This window comes from Cornus florida, unplaced genomic scaffold (assembly GCF_030987335.1).
Source record: "Cornus florida cultivar Cherokee Brave unplaced genomic scaffold, ASM3098733v1 CherokeeBrave_3.0.0_Hap2_Chr07, whole genome shotgun sequence".
In the NCBI taxonomy this organism is placed as follows: Eukaryota; Viridiplantae; Streptophyta; class Magnoliopsida; order Cornales; family Cornaceae; genus Cornus; species Cornus florida.
Window position 1 is genome coordinate 63,628,693 of NW_026775577.1, and position 14,813 is coordinate 63,643,505.

A 14,813-nucleotide genomic window follows, 5' to 3' on the forward strand; every position below is an offset into this window, starting at 1 on the left:
AAGCCTAACAAAAGGTTTAGTAAAAAAACTAAAGATCTGTAGAAGTTAAAAGCTTTTATAACCCTGGAATTCCAAACAAATTCTATGATGAAATCAATGGTGCATGGCAAATGCATCATCTTAATTGCAAAAAGAAATTTAGGCAACACCTGAGTACTCTTACATCTCTTATTGCTAAACAAACAGCAATGACAAAAGAGCTTAAAAAGCTTTACATTCAAATTATTCTTAACAATTGATTGGGAAAAAGATTTTTTTTTAACTCACATTAATTGGTGTTTAAAACTTGCACATATTGTTGGTAAAAATAATTTTCCAAACAATATTTTTGCAAAAATCAACAGAATTTGTCTTCTTGAAAAAGTAAGGGGCATGTTCACTACTAATCTTTTCAAAATTATTTTCCAAAAAATAGAAGATCATTTTGAAACTATCAAAGATTTGTATCTTGATAATCATGAAGAAATAAACAATTTCGACATGTTTTATAATAAGAAACATATTCCAAAATTAACTCTTTTTATTGTTGAATACTTTAGTCGATAGAACAAATTGATTAGGGAGTAACTAACAAGGTTATCTTCTCATCTCATGATTCAACTTCCTGGAATGTTTTCTAACCATGATCTATAAAACTACATCACACTGGAAAGTTCGTCACAGTATGACTTTTTGGGTGTCAAGTTCAATTGGATGGTGAGAAAAAACAAATTTTTTCCAGCCATATCAAATCTGGTTTCTTTGCCTAACCGCAGATGATGATTTTGAGCAAAAATCATTACTAAATTCCTCTCAAATAGCTCAAAGGATCAATCCTTTAAATCTTACTATCGAAAGTCTTTTGCATGTTAAAGACACAGCTCATAGAATGGCTCAAGATGGTCCAATGGATCTACCATTCTTCAAAGTTTGTGATGGAAAAAGACTTTTTGTCACACAGCTGCTAATGAGCGCTGAATATTACATATTGGAACCCCTAAATATACGTATATTAAGACCTAAAGTGATACGTCTATTCTGTTTTATACTAATTTATGTTTATTTTATGTTTTCAGGTGTTTTCCCAAAAAAACAATTAAAACTGGGCTTTTATGATGAAATGAATGATAATGAAGTTTACCGCGTCATTGCCGGTCATCCGAAGCAAGCCAGGAGTCAAAATGGTGAATTTTGGAAGAGTTCAAGCTCAGAAGCTCGAACCTCAGTTCTATAACTCGAGCATAACAGATAAAAACAAGAAATTCCACCGAGTCAAGAAAGCTCGAGCTTGGAACTCTAGAGCTTGAGCCCAACCACAGGGTGCTCGAGCCTTTGCCTAAGAGCTCAAGCATATGATGCGTTAGAATGTGAAAAGTTTATATAAGTCCCAGGACCGCGTGCCAAGAAACATGGGATCGAGCACATGTTCAAAAAGCTCGAGCCCACAGCCCTAAAGCTGAGCCCAACACCTTGGGATCAAGCATTATGCATGAAGGAGGGATCGAGCACCATCAATAAAAAGACGTTTCACACAAATTTTACTCCTAGAGCTCGAGCCCAAGTTTCAAAGCTTAAGCCCAACTCAGAAAGCTCGAGCACAATCACTTAGGGCTCGAGCATTGCTAAAAACTATGGACCTACTTTAGTATTTTAGGCATAACTTTTGACTTGAATCCCAATGTTTTGTCTCTAATAACTATCTCGAGATTCGCACTCTAAATATGTCAAGATGCGTTACAATATCATAACAAGTTGCTGGCAAGTTAAGCTCGAGCCCTGACTCTAGAGCTTGAGCTCTGGCATCCTGGAGGTTAAAAATACATGTGAGAATTACTAAAAATCATCCCTCTTTGTTTCCTTATGGGCCCAATTGTTACCAAAAGCTGTAAAACCAGTCCAAAGGGGATTTGGACTTGTTCTCCACTATAAAAGAAGAGAAGAAGGCACATTAAAGGATGCATCCATTAATCCATCATCTTATTCCTCTTTCTCATGACGGCTTTTAGGGCTTTGAAGAGGAAGATCCAAAAAGAGTTTTGGCGGTCCATGGCGATGAAGACCAAAATAACATAAAAGATATCTTGCGTCGTCATGAGTAGTTAATTCCACTCTTAGGGCATTGATGTAGCCCAAATCCGAATACTATGGTTTAATTATTCTGTACTTTAGGAATTTAAAATATTATGTATTTTGATTACATGATTATGGGTAATTAACTTAATTCAATTGGATTTTAATGATTACATAGTTTTTGAATGATTGATACCTTCTCTTAGATTTAATTGTTCTTAAATTATATTCAATCCATTCTTATTGGACGGTATTTGGTGGAGGCCTATCGGACATAAAAATAGAGATCATGCAATGGTGGTCAAACATTTTTTATGAATGAATGTTTTCATAGTCTATGCCTAGGGAAGACGAGTTACACTGCAAAATTAGTTAGAAGTAGGTAGGTAGATAATTTGTGCCAACCGAAGATAAGTTATAGTTAATTGAAATTCATAGAACATCTTTCTTTAAATCTGAATTAAATAAATATTATTGAGTTTAATTCCATATGATACATAATTATTAAAATCCGAAGGTTGAACAGTTGACCATGGTATGGGGTTCATGGTGAAGTCAATCCTTAAGTATTTCTTCTCTTGACCTCAATCATTTTATTCCGTTTATTTTCTTTTATGTTATTGAATTACATCACAACACAACAAATCAAATCTTCTTTGTAAATTAAAATAGTATTAATTAAAGACTTGATAAACCACCATAGACCTTGAGGTTCGACACCCTCAACATAGCCCTATCATACAAGGATTCATTCTATTGCGAATGCCATTTTATTATTGATAAATAAAAACACATATCAATTTTTGGTGCCATTATCGGGGACTGTGTCACAGATTTGTTGAGTTCGAGATTAATTCTATTTTAATTTATAGTTTTAGAACTTTCTGATATCTCACCTTATTTTTTTTTCTTTTCAAGTGCAGGAATCTAGCAACGAGGATGAAGATGCCTAAAGAACAGAAGCTTTGATTTCAGGACCTTTTGTGAGTTTTTGTTGTTTTTCTTCATTTGAAATTTTTCTTTTTGTTACTACTTGTTACCATTGAAATTAGCTTAAATTGTTAGGAGAATTCTCTAAATTAGACATGGCTAATAATAGTGATAATCCAAATGGGGCACATGTGCCACAAGCACCTGTTCCTCCACCACAACCACAATTGAGGTACCACTTCATTCCCACCTCATATACATCCCCTTGTTGCTTTCAATTTTCACAATCTGATGTAACCCACTTTGAGATCAAGCCAGCTATAATCCAAATGCTTCCAACTTTCTATGGGTTTGTTACTGAAGATCCCTATAAGCACATAAATGAATTTTTGGAATTTTGATCAACTACCAAGTTGTCCACTGTAATACCCCTAATTTTAAAAGGATATTTCTGGTATTTAATTTTTTATTTAATTATTTTTTTTATTTGATTAATTGTTTACTTGTTTATTGTGTTGATTAAATGGCATGTATTTTGTTTAATTGTTAATTATTTATTTGTTAATTATTTACTTAATTGTTAATTATTTATTTGTTTTAATTATTTGATTAATTGTTCATTATTCATAATTGTTAATTATTTATTTGTTAATTATTTGCTTAATTGTTAATTATTTATTTATTTTAATTATTTGATTAATTGTTAATTATTAATTATTTGTTAATGGTTTTTTTTTATTTTTTTATTTAATTCATTGTTATTATATTTCTGGTACTTATAAACTTTCGTAAGTTCTTTTAGCCGACACTGTTTTAAACCTAGGTTGTTCAATTGACCGAGTTGTATATGGATTAGGGTTTAATGTTAGGTCTATAAATATGTATGTTACGGTGGCTTAGGGTTTAAAACAACACAAAACAAAACGTAGATTTTCTATAAGAACAAAGTCATATAAAGAGTTGTGAGGGCAAAAAAACAGAGAAGGAGTTTGAGTAATTTATAGAGAGGCTTAAGGTGGAAGGAGTGGAATGCTTCTGGATTGAACCAAGAGCACCGAAGAAGTGAAACGATAGTCTAGGATGTTGTCAGAAACTTTAGAGACGGTGGATTACAGTTTCAAAATCTGAAACTACAGGCAAGTCTTGTTCTTCTCTTTCTCTTTAATTCATGATCTGTGCATATTTAGGATGACCTCAGGGATTAAACCAACGTTAAAATGGATTAAATAAATATCATAATTCATCTTGTGAGTATGTTTGTATCAATTTTGTTAAATCGTTGCATAAATCTGTCGTTGGTTGGAAGTAGTTCTCACTTGGAAGTCTGTTTGCGTTAATGTTTAAACTTACAAATATTTCATGTATGTGGGATGTGACCATGCTTATAATTAACTCTGGAACATCAATTGAACTCTAGAATAAGTAATAAAAATTGTACAGAGCCTCTGAACTTCACTGGAGGCGAAGAAAATAATCAAATTACGCGCAACGTCTCACAGTGGAGTAGAGCCGGCTCACCACGAGGGTGGAGCCACCTCTACAAGAGGTAGAGCCGGCTCCACATGTAGTGGAGGCGGCTCCAACCTCTATTCTTGGTTTTTACGTGGTTTTGGGTCCGGTTTGGCCTGTAGAAAGGATTCTAAGTTGTTTCCATGGGTGTGGATGGTTTATTCAACAATTACAGACTTGTAAAAATCCTTGGGAAGCATGTTAAATTTATTATATTGAAGCATGCACAAAGATAAGGTTCAACATTAAACCTGTTTGGGGAACAGTGGATGAAAGGATTGAAACTAGTATACTGTTCTTACTATTTTCTGAAACAGTTGGGGTTCTTTACCTAAATTAAAGTCATTAAACATGTCTTAACTTTGTTACAAGTATATGGTTATTTATCTGGAAACATAAACCTATTTAGTTGGAATTAATTGATGATTACCTCTTCTGTTTGTTGCATCAATTATGGTTCTGTTTGGAGGAATTAAATGTGCAGTTTTATTTCATGTATTTAAAGAACTGTAAAGTGGTTTCTAAATCTTAAATTGGATGCAGCAATTGGCCATATACATGTTGGACTATATTATGCTAACTTTGGAGTATGGTTATTAAGTATCTATTACTGTTTTTGTCAACTTGATTAACTAGAGGATTGTATGTACTGGTATAGGACGGTGACATACTAGGTATGGACTAGTCCAAACACTACGTCCTATCTACTTTGGATTAAGGTACGGATTAACCATATAAGTTAATTCCATCACCTACTTGTGTCATGTCAACAAAATAGTTGGATGACTTAATATGGTTTCAGGACGGATGATTATACAGATACCAGACCACGACACAGATGGATGGTATTCTGTAATAAGAAGAGTACGAGCTTTATATATTTATTATATGGTGCCATGGTATGAGCTTAAGCCCCAGGACCATGGTTAGGGTGCGTCTATCACCTAGGATGGATAAATAGACATAGGTGTTGTTCCCTGGTAGGTCTAGGTACTCATGCCCACCTTAGGGTGCGTATTTGCATGTTACCTTCTATTCAGGCTGAGACAGACCTACTGGACTAGCGAGCATCCTATAGTGCGTACTATATACATATATGGACTACTCTAGATATTGTTGAGTCTTCCTAGGATGTATCTGCGTATCGGATTACTGTTTGGATTGTAGTAGATCAGGACTTGCATGTGGGCCTGACCCACTCCTTTATTTTTTTTAGGTGTTCGTCAGTTCCAGGGTTAGAGCTTGGACGTGTAGAGCAGATACAGATATTCATTCCTCCGACTACGTAGGAATCTTTGCTATGTTTACCTTTAGCTTTTATTTCAGATGTTTTAGTTTTTGGGATTTTAATAAGGGGTCCACTAAATGGATTCCCGAGTTGTAACTTATGGAGTTTTGGAGTTTGGTTTTAGCAGATTTCAATAATCATATTTTGAGGATTTCAATTAGCATTCTTCTAGCTTATTATTATTATTATTTATTTCATCTTGTATTCTGTGTTCAATTACATATTAATTGTTTGATATCCCTCGGGTTTGGGCCTGGGCCTGATCAACCCGTGTCTCGGATCCGAGGGGTATCACATCCACTCTCTCTGATGATGCTTTTAGGATGAGATTTTCGAATTTTCTCTCAACTATAAAGCTAGAACTTGGTTGCACTCCCTACCTTACAATTCCATAAGCACATTAGATAAGTTGTAACAAGAGTTCTGGAAAAAAAAATACTATGTTGTTGGTAAAACCACACAAATGAGAAGAGACATCATGGCGTTTGTCCAAATCTCGGGTGAACAGTTCTATGATGCAAGAGAAATATATAATGATCTTCTGAGGAAGTTTCCACAACATAATATTGCTAAATGGCATTTGGTGCAAATCTTCTATGATGGATTAGCTGATCCACATAGGAACATGGTAGATGCTTCTAGTAATGGTGGTTTCCTTCATAAGAGTCCAGATGTCGCTTGAGAACTATTTGAGGCACTAAGTGAAAATTTTGTTCAACATGCTTCTTCCTCTAGGTCTAGGTCCATTTCTGGTATCCACAAGGTTAAAAATCTTTATGAAGTTGAGAAATCTAGAGAGCTTACCACTCAAATGGAAGTGTTAAACAGAAAGTTTGGCCAAGTTTTGTCAGCTATCAATACTATTAGCTCTTCTCAGCACTCCTCTTTGCCAAAGGAGGTGTGTTCTATCTGCGTTAGTCCACTCATTATGCTACCAGTTGTCCTCTCTTGGGTCAATCTTTTGAAAATCCACTAATGCAAACCAATTGCTACATTCTCCAGTTCGCGTTACAATCCAAATTCCAATACTTATAACCCTCGCTGGAAAGATCATTCCAATATATCATGGCAGAATCAAAACCAAGGAACTATTGTTCCCCAATCTCACGGACAGTATCACAATTCATCCGATCCTCTGCAAAATAATTCTTTCAATCAATCTTCCATCTACTGTCCTCCTCAATTTTGGAATCAATCTAATCCAGATCCTCCTCCTCCTCTTAGTTACTCAGCTGCATTTGAGAAGAATGTAATGGCTACACTTAGCAACCTTGAGTCCAACGATGAATTGTTGCATTCCCATTCTAAATCTATAGTCAAGCTATAAACTCAAGTTGGGCAAATTTCTGCTCAAGTTGGGGAAATAATAAAAGTGTTGAACTAAAAAGAGGAAGGGAAATTTCCAAGTCAGCCAGTGGCCAACCCAAAAGGACAGACTTACATGATTGGTGAAACCAACTATTCAAGTATTCATCATGAGCAGGCCCAAGCCATAACTACATTGAGGAGTGGTAAGGTTGTTGACAATTAAGTTGAGAAGGATCAAGAGAAAGATAAGCTTATGATTCCTATTCATCCAATCATTCATAATCCACATCCCACAGATGTTCCCTCGTATCCTACTCCACCAAGCTCCAAAGGAGTTGAAGGAGAAGTTACTTCTTCATCTACTCCCAACCTTAAGACAGCTTATGAGCCAAGAGTGCCTTTTCCTGAACGTCTCAAGGGACCCTCTTATTTTGGTAAGTAAAGAGAGAATATCCAAGACATAATGGATGTCTTCAAATAGGTAGAAGTCAATATTCCTCTCCTATATGCTATCAATCAAATCCCTGCCTGTGCTAAATTTTTAAAAGACTTGTGCAATCAAAAGAGAAAATCAAAAAGCCAAGTCTTTAAGAAAATCTATCTCACTAAGCAAGTCAGTGCAATTATTCAGCATAACAGTCCTTCTAAGTTCAAAGATCCTGGTGCTCCTACCATTTCATGCACCATTGGAAACAATGTGATAGACAGAGCACTTCTTAATCTTGGAACAAGTATTAATCTTCTTCCTTACTCAGTGTATGAGCAATTAGGCTTGGGAAAGCTTAAACCCACGTCAATGGTGTTATAACTTGCTGATTGATCTATGAAGCAACCACGTGGGATAATTGAAGATGTTCTCATTAAAGTGGGCCAATTTTATTTTCTGAATGACATTCTTGTCCTGGATACAGAACCTGTCCATGATCCCAATAGATATATTCCTGTGATCCTTGGTCATCTATTCTTATCTACAATGAATGCCAACATTTACTGTAGGACTGGGGCTATAGATATTTCTTTTGGGAATACAAAGCTCAAATTAAGCATCTTTAATGCCATTCCATATTCCTCAAAGAAAGATGAGTGCTTCTTTATTGATGTCATTGATGAGGATTCAGTCACCATCTTTCCAACAAAAGATCCTCCTCTTTTGATTTTGAGTCTTCTTTGTCCTTCTTGTGAGTCTTCTCACAAACTTGAGCCTAAGCCACCACCAGATAAGCTTGAGTATTCTTTCTTAGGTCTTGATGGAACCACATTGGTTCCTCCTGTTTCGAATTTCATAATCACCTATAGGACTGGTTTTGGGATGAGAGAGGTAGTTGAGTTGTTGGATACAGGCTAGGGAGTGGTGTATTGTCGAGCTAGCGACGTTAAGCTTAGCATGCTATCGAGATATCGACGTTAAACATAGCACTTGTAGGTTTGTACTTTAATTTGATTTGACTTATTTTCTTTTTTTTTTTCTTCGATTTATTTTGTTTTCTATGTTTTTAGTTTATTTGTGTATTTTTGTTTTATTTTTAGATTAGGTTAGTTTGGGTTTGTTTTGATTTAAAAAAATAATAAATAAAAAAATAAAAAAACTCGTCATGTACATGATGATATATATATATCCTTGATACTCTGATATGTGTTGTGGAGTGTGATTGTTTTGCCAGGTACTAAGAACTAAGTTTGGGGGTGAGGTGACGATTTCATTCCTCTATGCTAGATTTCCTGATCTTTACTAGTTCTACGTATTTGATAATACCTTTCTAACTCTACATTTGTTTTAACACATTGAATCTGTTGATTGTTGTGATGTCCATATGCAGTCTGATATTGGTTTAAGATTGCTTGTATGCCGAATTCATGCTAAATAGGGATTTTTGAAAAAAAATTATATCAGTTGGTAGCCTGTGGTCCACTTTGTCAGAATGATTACAATTTGATGATTTTGATTCCTAGAATACTTCGCTTTGCACATGTTCACACTTATATGCATTCTGTGGGGTATTGATCGGTTGAGAATTCGATCTATAATAAATCAACCTTCGCAATAGCACGAATCATTGTAAAATAGGGCTATTGGTCGGGTAAGTCAAACCACTGGGACTGCGCTAATCTATGGCAACCTAAGTGTCTAGAGTCTTTTTAGAATGATACGGGGTGTTCACAGAGGATTTGTTGGTTGTCACTTAAGCTATGAAATTAAGGTGCATAAAATAAAAGTTTGTAAGAATTTAAAGGAGATGAAATACAAGTAAAGAGGACTAGGGAAGTGAATCTGCCTCCATCCCTATACACATGCTAAATTAGAGCTAAATTGGGGGAAAAATAATATATATTATGGTCATGATACATAGCAACACTTGGTTGCTATAATATCCTCAAGAAGTTCATTAAATCTCAAGCAAGCATGATCTATCAAAGGTGAACATGTTTAGACTACCTAACTAAGGTGTAGCTTAACCACATTTACTTGAATGAAATATTATCAAGCCCTAGATAAAATGATGAAGCACATGAAGATAAGAAATAAGTATAAACCATCAAAGGCTTCACCTAAGCAATGATCTATCAAAGTACTTATCAACATGCCATTAAACCATTTCATAACCTTGTCTCCATTCTTACCATGAAAACTTAAGCAATATAATTAATATAAGACATCATCTAAAACAAGATAATCAACTTAAAGAAATCATCCATACATAAATCAACATTCATTACAACAAATGAAGTGCTCTTGGTTATGAAAAGACCATAGAATATACATTGTAATCCCCAAAATATAACCTAAATTAGAACATGCTTACAAGGGAGGGGCCTCATCACCTCCCTAGATGGAGGTTTAGTTACCCATGAGAGCTTTAGAAGAAGGAAGAAGCTTGGAAGATCCCTCCATTTTCGAGCTCCTTTGTTGTAGCTTCAAGAACTCTATCTTCTCCTCCTCTTTCTCTCTCCAGAAATCTTGCAAAGATTTGATATATGTGATATGTGGTTCCCCTCACCTCTTGTAGACATTCCCCTACCAAAACTCTCACCAAATAAGGCTCAACTCCCCACCAAAAGACATCTCCAACCAACCCATAAAGATGGAAATCAGAAATGAGGGAATTAAGGTGCAAGTGGGCTGAAGTGATGGATCCCAGAGAGCATTCTGCTCAAAGTTCGAGCGCTCTAAATAAGCACTTCGAGCACTCGAAGTTTGGGCAGAATGCTCCTTTCTCTTGACCTACTTTGCACTACTTTGGTAAAACAGCCATAACTTTCTGCTCCAAACTCCAAATGATGAACCGTTTGAAGATTTGGAAAGCTAATTCAAAGCTCTAAATATGCCATGTTTTAATGGAAGTTCAGTTCTTGAGTTTGATAAGTCAAAAATGGCGAGAAAAGTCAAACTCCACTGCTGCCAGAACTTTAGCCTTGAGCACATTGTTATTCAAAGATTGAACAAAACATCATTTTTGCTCCTTTTTGGCCAATGAACCTGAAATATATAAAAACATGCAAATGAAGATAATCTATATAGAATAATCAAATAATGGACTTAACTAATGCAACTAAGGGCGCTTGAATATGCAATATTCGGCGCTTCTCACACCCCCAAACTTACATTTTGCAAGTCCCTTAGCAAAACAAAACTGAACACACAATGGAATAACAAAATGACTCTTCTTTCGTGAGAGTGACGGTTGCATTTAGCATATACAACAAGCCTTTTAAACCCCTAGGCATCCCTAGAGGACAAGTGAAGTCTCGTGAGGGTTTAACAGGAATGTTACCCACAAACATTAACAGGGTGCATGAAGATGCACAAAGCTCAATTGCAAACATGGAATATAGAGAACATTGGAGATGGAATCATTATGAAGACTACCTTGTGTATATAAAGCATTGATAGAACAAAATGGCTAATCATCTTTCAATTCTCAAGTATCAACATCATAGTCTATGTAAATACTTCAATTGTCATATCTATAATAGAAATCACCTCAAGCTTCATTGAAAGTGAACCGAATTCCCAATATGTGGCTTTTACCTTATTTTTTCAATTTCAAAACATAAATCTTCAAATCATTGACTTTCCCTTTTAAATGAAGTCTCTAAGGCATGATTTATTCAAAATACACATTTTTTTTTTTTACATACATATTATGGTCGTGCAATGCCGAAGTCCCTTAAGCTTTCTAACTAACCCATGTAGCAAGTGTTAGGCCAGCAACTCCCAAACCAGATGGCTTTAGGGTGCTAAGTGTAAAGACACTCCAAGGGCTTAATAACTCGAGTTAGCAAGGCTACGAACTCTAACAAACCATATTTATTTATTTTTTATTTCGTGAATGACCGTGCAATGCCTAAGTCCCTTAAGCTTTCTAACTAACCCATGTAGCAAGTGTTAGGCCAGTAACTCCCAAACCAGATGGCTTTAGGGTGCTAAGTGTAAAGACACTCCAAGGGCTTAGTAACTCGAGTCAGCAAGGCTACAAACTTAAACTGGTCATTATTATTATTTATTTCAACCTCTTTTTTTTTAAGTTCATGCCAAAGATATCCTTTCATTAGGGTCATCAATTCAAATCAACTGAGTCATGGTCAAGGTCAATCAGGTTGCATGCCTCACAATTGAGTTTCCAGTGTGCATCTGTGCAGTGTGAAGCATGGAAGAGTATGATACTCGAAGATAATCTAATTGAAGCATGGAAGAGTATAATAACACAGATGATATCTTGCATCGTCCTGAGTAGCTAATTCCACTCTTAAGGCATTTGATAAGCACTAAAAAGTGCGCGTTTAAACCCCTTAAGCTTGAACGTTCTAGTACCTTATTCTATCTTATTTTTTCGTTTTAGTCTAATTTCATGTTATTTCCCTTTTTAGGCACTTATCCCCAAAATAAGTTAATTCAGCTGAATAAGAGCATAAAAGAAGCAATCTCAAGCTTAAAGGAAGAAAGAAGCAAAGTAGAAGCAAAGTGGTGAAGGAAGCTCTCCATGATCAATCGAGCCCAAGCTCTGATCAATCACACAGTGATCGATCCAACCATACCAAGATGGATCTAGCCTTTTGTCCTTATCCTTAGAAAAATATCTTCTTCGATCGATCCAACATTCCTTCCGATCGATCGAATATTTTAATCTTATCCGTACCTACCACTTTTGTCATTTTCCCAAAAATATCTCAGCCTCATCATTATCCAAAAAGTACACCACCAAGGTTCGATCAATCCAAGCAACCTCGTGATCGATCAAACTGCCTCAAGTTGCGTAAAAAGTTGATTTCAAGCCAAATTAAATATGTGCTCGTGGTGCAATCATTGGGAGGTCCTAGTGCACAAGGTATGACCATTGGGTGTGACATTTGAGCTACCTATATAAGGATTTTAGCTATTTTGAGTAAAAGGTTGGTTTTAGTTGAGTGGCTTGGCTAGAGATTAGAGAGAGAATAGACAAATTGGGAAATTTTTTCCTCTCATCTAGGGTTTCTACAAGAGGAGGAAGATGAGCTATACCATGGAGATAGCCCTTGAGGGTTGGATGACAACATCAATGAGTGGCTAAACCATTCTCTTGGGGCTAGAGATAGCCCTAAGCATGCCTCATAGACTATGATATTTTGTAATTAATGGGGATTAGTGTTATATTTCTTGTCCTGACATTTGATAAACATAAATCTTGTTTCTACAATGATTTGTGTAGTTTAATACTTCCAATTGATCATTTAATTCTATTCATATGTCTATGTATGCTAGAATGGATGTTCATATATGTTTATCTCTAGATTTTGTGACATTGATGCATGTCTATGTGTGTTGATATTATGAATCTAGTAATGGTCAAGGCATTGTGCTTAAATGGAATACTCTTGTGGTTTATTTGATGGTTCATACTTATTTCTTGATTCATTGTACCACACCCTTAGTTTAATTAGTTTAAATTTCATGTCACTAGCTTAGTTATAGTGTAGTTGCCTTACTTTCTTAGATACGTAGACAATCCATTCTTGTTGTTTGATGTTCCATGCTAATGAGTGCAAGTATTATATCTCTCTAATTTGTTGAGTGTTCATTGATTGTGGGCTTATGGAATGATTAATAGCTTAATTTGATATGTTGTGTTATTCATTAGATTGGCTAGACAATGTGTGCTTACTTGGCTATCCATGCTAATATTTCAATCAATGGCACACACATTCATTTACAACACATATTCCCCCTTAATCTATCAAATGTTGAATGTCTAGGAAGGTAATGCTTAGTGGCAAACTCTATGACCCAAGACTTGTAATACCCCTAATTTTAAAAAGATAGTCTCGGCATTTTAAATATTGTTTTATTGCATTTTTGTTTGATTATTTGATTATTTGCTTAATTGTTTAATTGTTTAATTGCGTATTTAATTGCATTATTTGGGTAATTGGTTAACTGGTTGTTTAATTGAATTACTTGATTAATTGTATTTTTATTTTCTTTAATTGAGTTAATTGTATTTTTATTTTTCTTTATTGGAATTACTTGTTTTATTTAGTTAAATGGTTTATTAGTTTAGTTAATTGGATTAAATTAGTGTATTAGTTATAATGTTAAATTAGGTTTTATTCTTTTAGAAATCATGTATTGGCCGGCTATGATTTAATTAGCTTTTCAGTTTACAATTTTTTAATTAGGTTTTCAGTCTAGGGTTTTAATTGGAATTAGGTTTTGTAATTACCTATAAATATATACGTTATACGTCTGCCTAGGGTTTTAGAACCCGATTCATGGCACAGTGAAGGCAGAGCGACATAACAGAGACTTATGAGAAAACAGAGCAATTTCGATGAGGGTTTTGGCTATAGATTAAAGGTAGAACCTAGGAGAAGGGAAGATTGAGCAGTAAGAGGTTGAGTAAGCGGACGTTGTCCGAAAGTTTAGGAAGACGGAGACGAAGTTTTGATTCCAAAACCACAAAGGCAAGTTTTATTCTGTCTCTCTCCCCTTTACCTGTGTTCTGTGCATAACTAAATAATCTCTAGGATTTTAATTGGATATTAACTGAGTCTGGCATGCTTTGTATGTGTTAAATTAATAGTCTATATGTATTTAATTTAATCTAGAATTGTTCTTGCAAGTTTGGAGTTCAAGGTCTGATTTAAAGCATGAGGAATCGGTAGGGGTTTTAATCATTGTTATTAATTCCAACTATTGTAAACAAATGATTGCGATGCTTCTACGTGTAAATTAAACTCTTACGTTCAGTATTAAAGAGGAACAGAAGAGTTAGAAGTGGACGGAGACGAAACAGAAAGCCGAAGAGTGGTTCAAAGCTCTCAAAGAGGGAGAGAGCCGGCTCAAGGGAAGTGGGAGCCAGCTCCCTCTTATGCAGAGCTGGCTCCCCTATTCATAGAGCTGGCTCCAAGGGCTAGGGAGCTAGCTCCATGAGCAATTGAGCCTGTTCTCAAGTTTTTAGAGCAGGCTCCCTTGTTTTGACGTATTCTGGAAGGTGTATTGGGCACTGTTTGGACGAATTTGGCATTCTGGATTGTTTTGGGAATGGACTGAGGGTTCTAAATGAAATTTCATGGAATTTTATAGCCTCATATTGCATAAGTTACATCGTTATGCTAATGGAATGAACAGGATGAAATTAAACAACTCTGCATGCTGTTAACGGATGGAAGGTTATTAATTACGTAATTTTAATTTGGTGATTTAACGGATTATAGCATCATTATAAATCTTGTTTTAGATGCACAATAGGGTCAT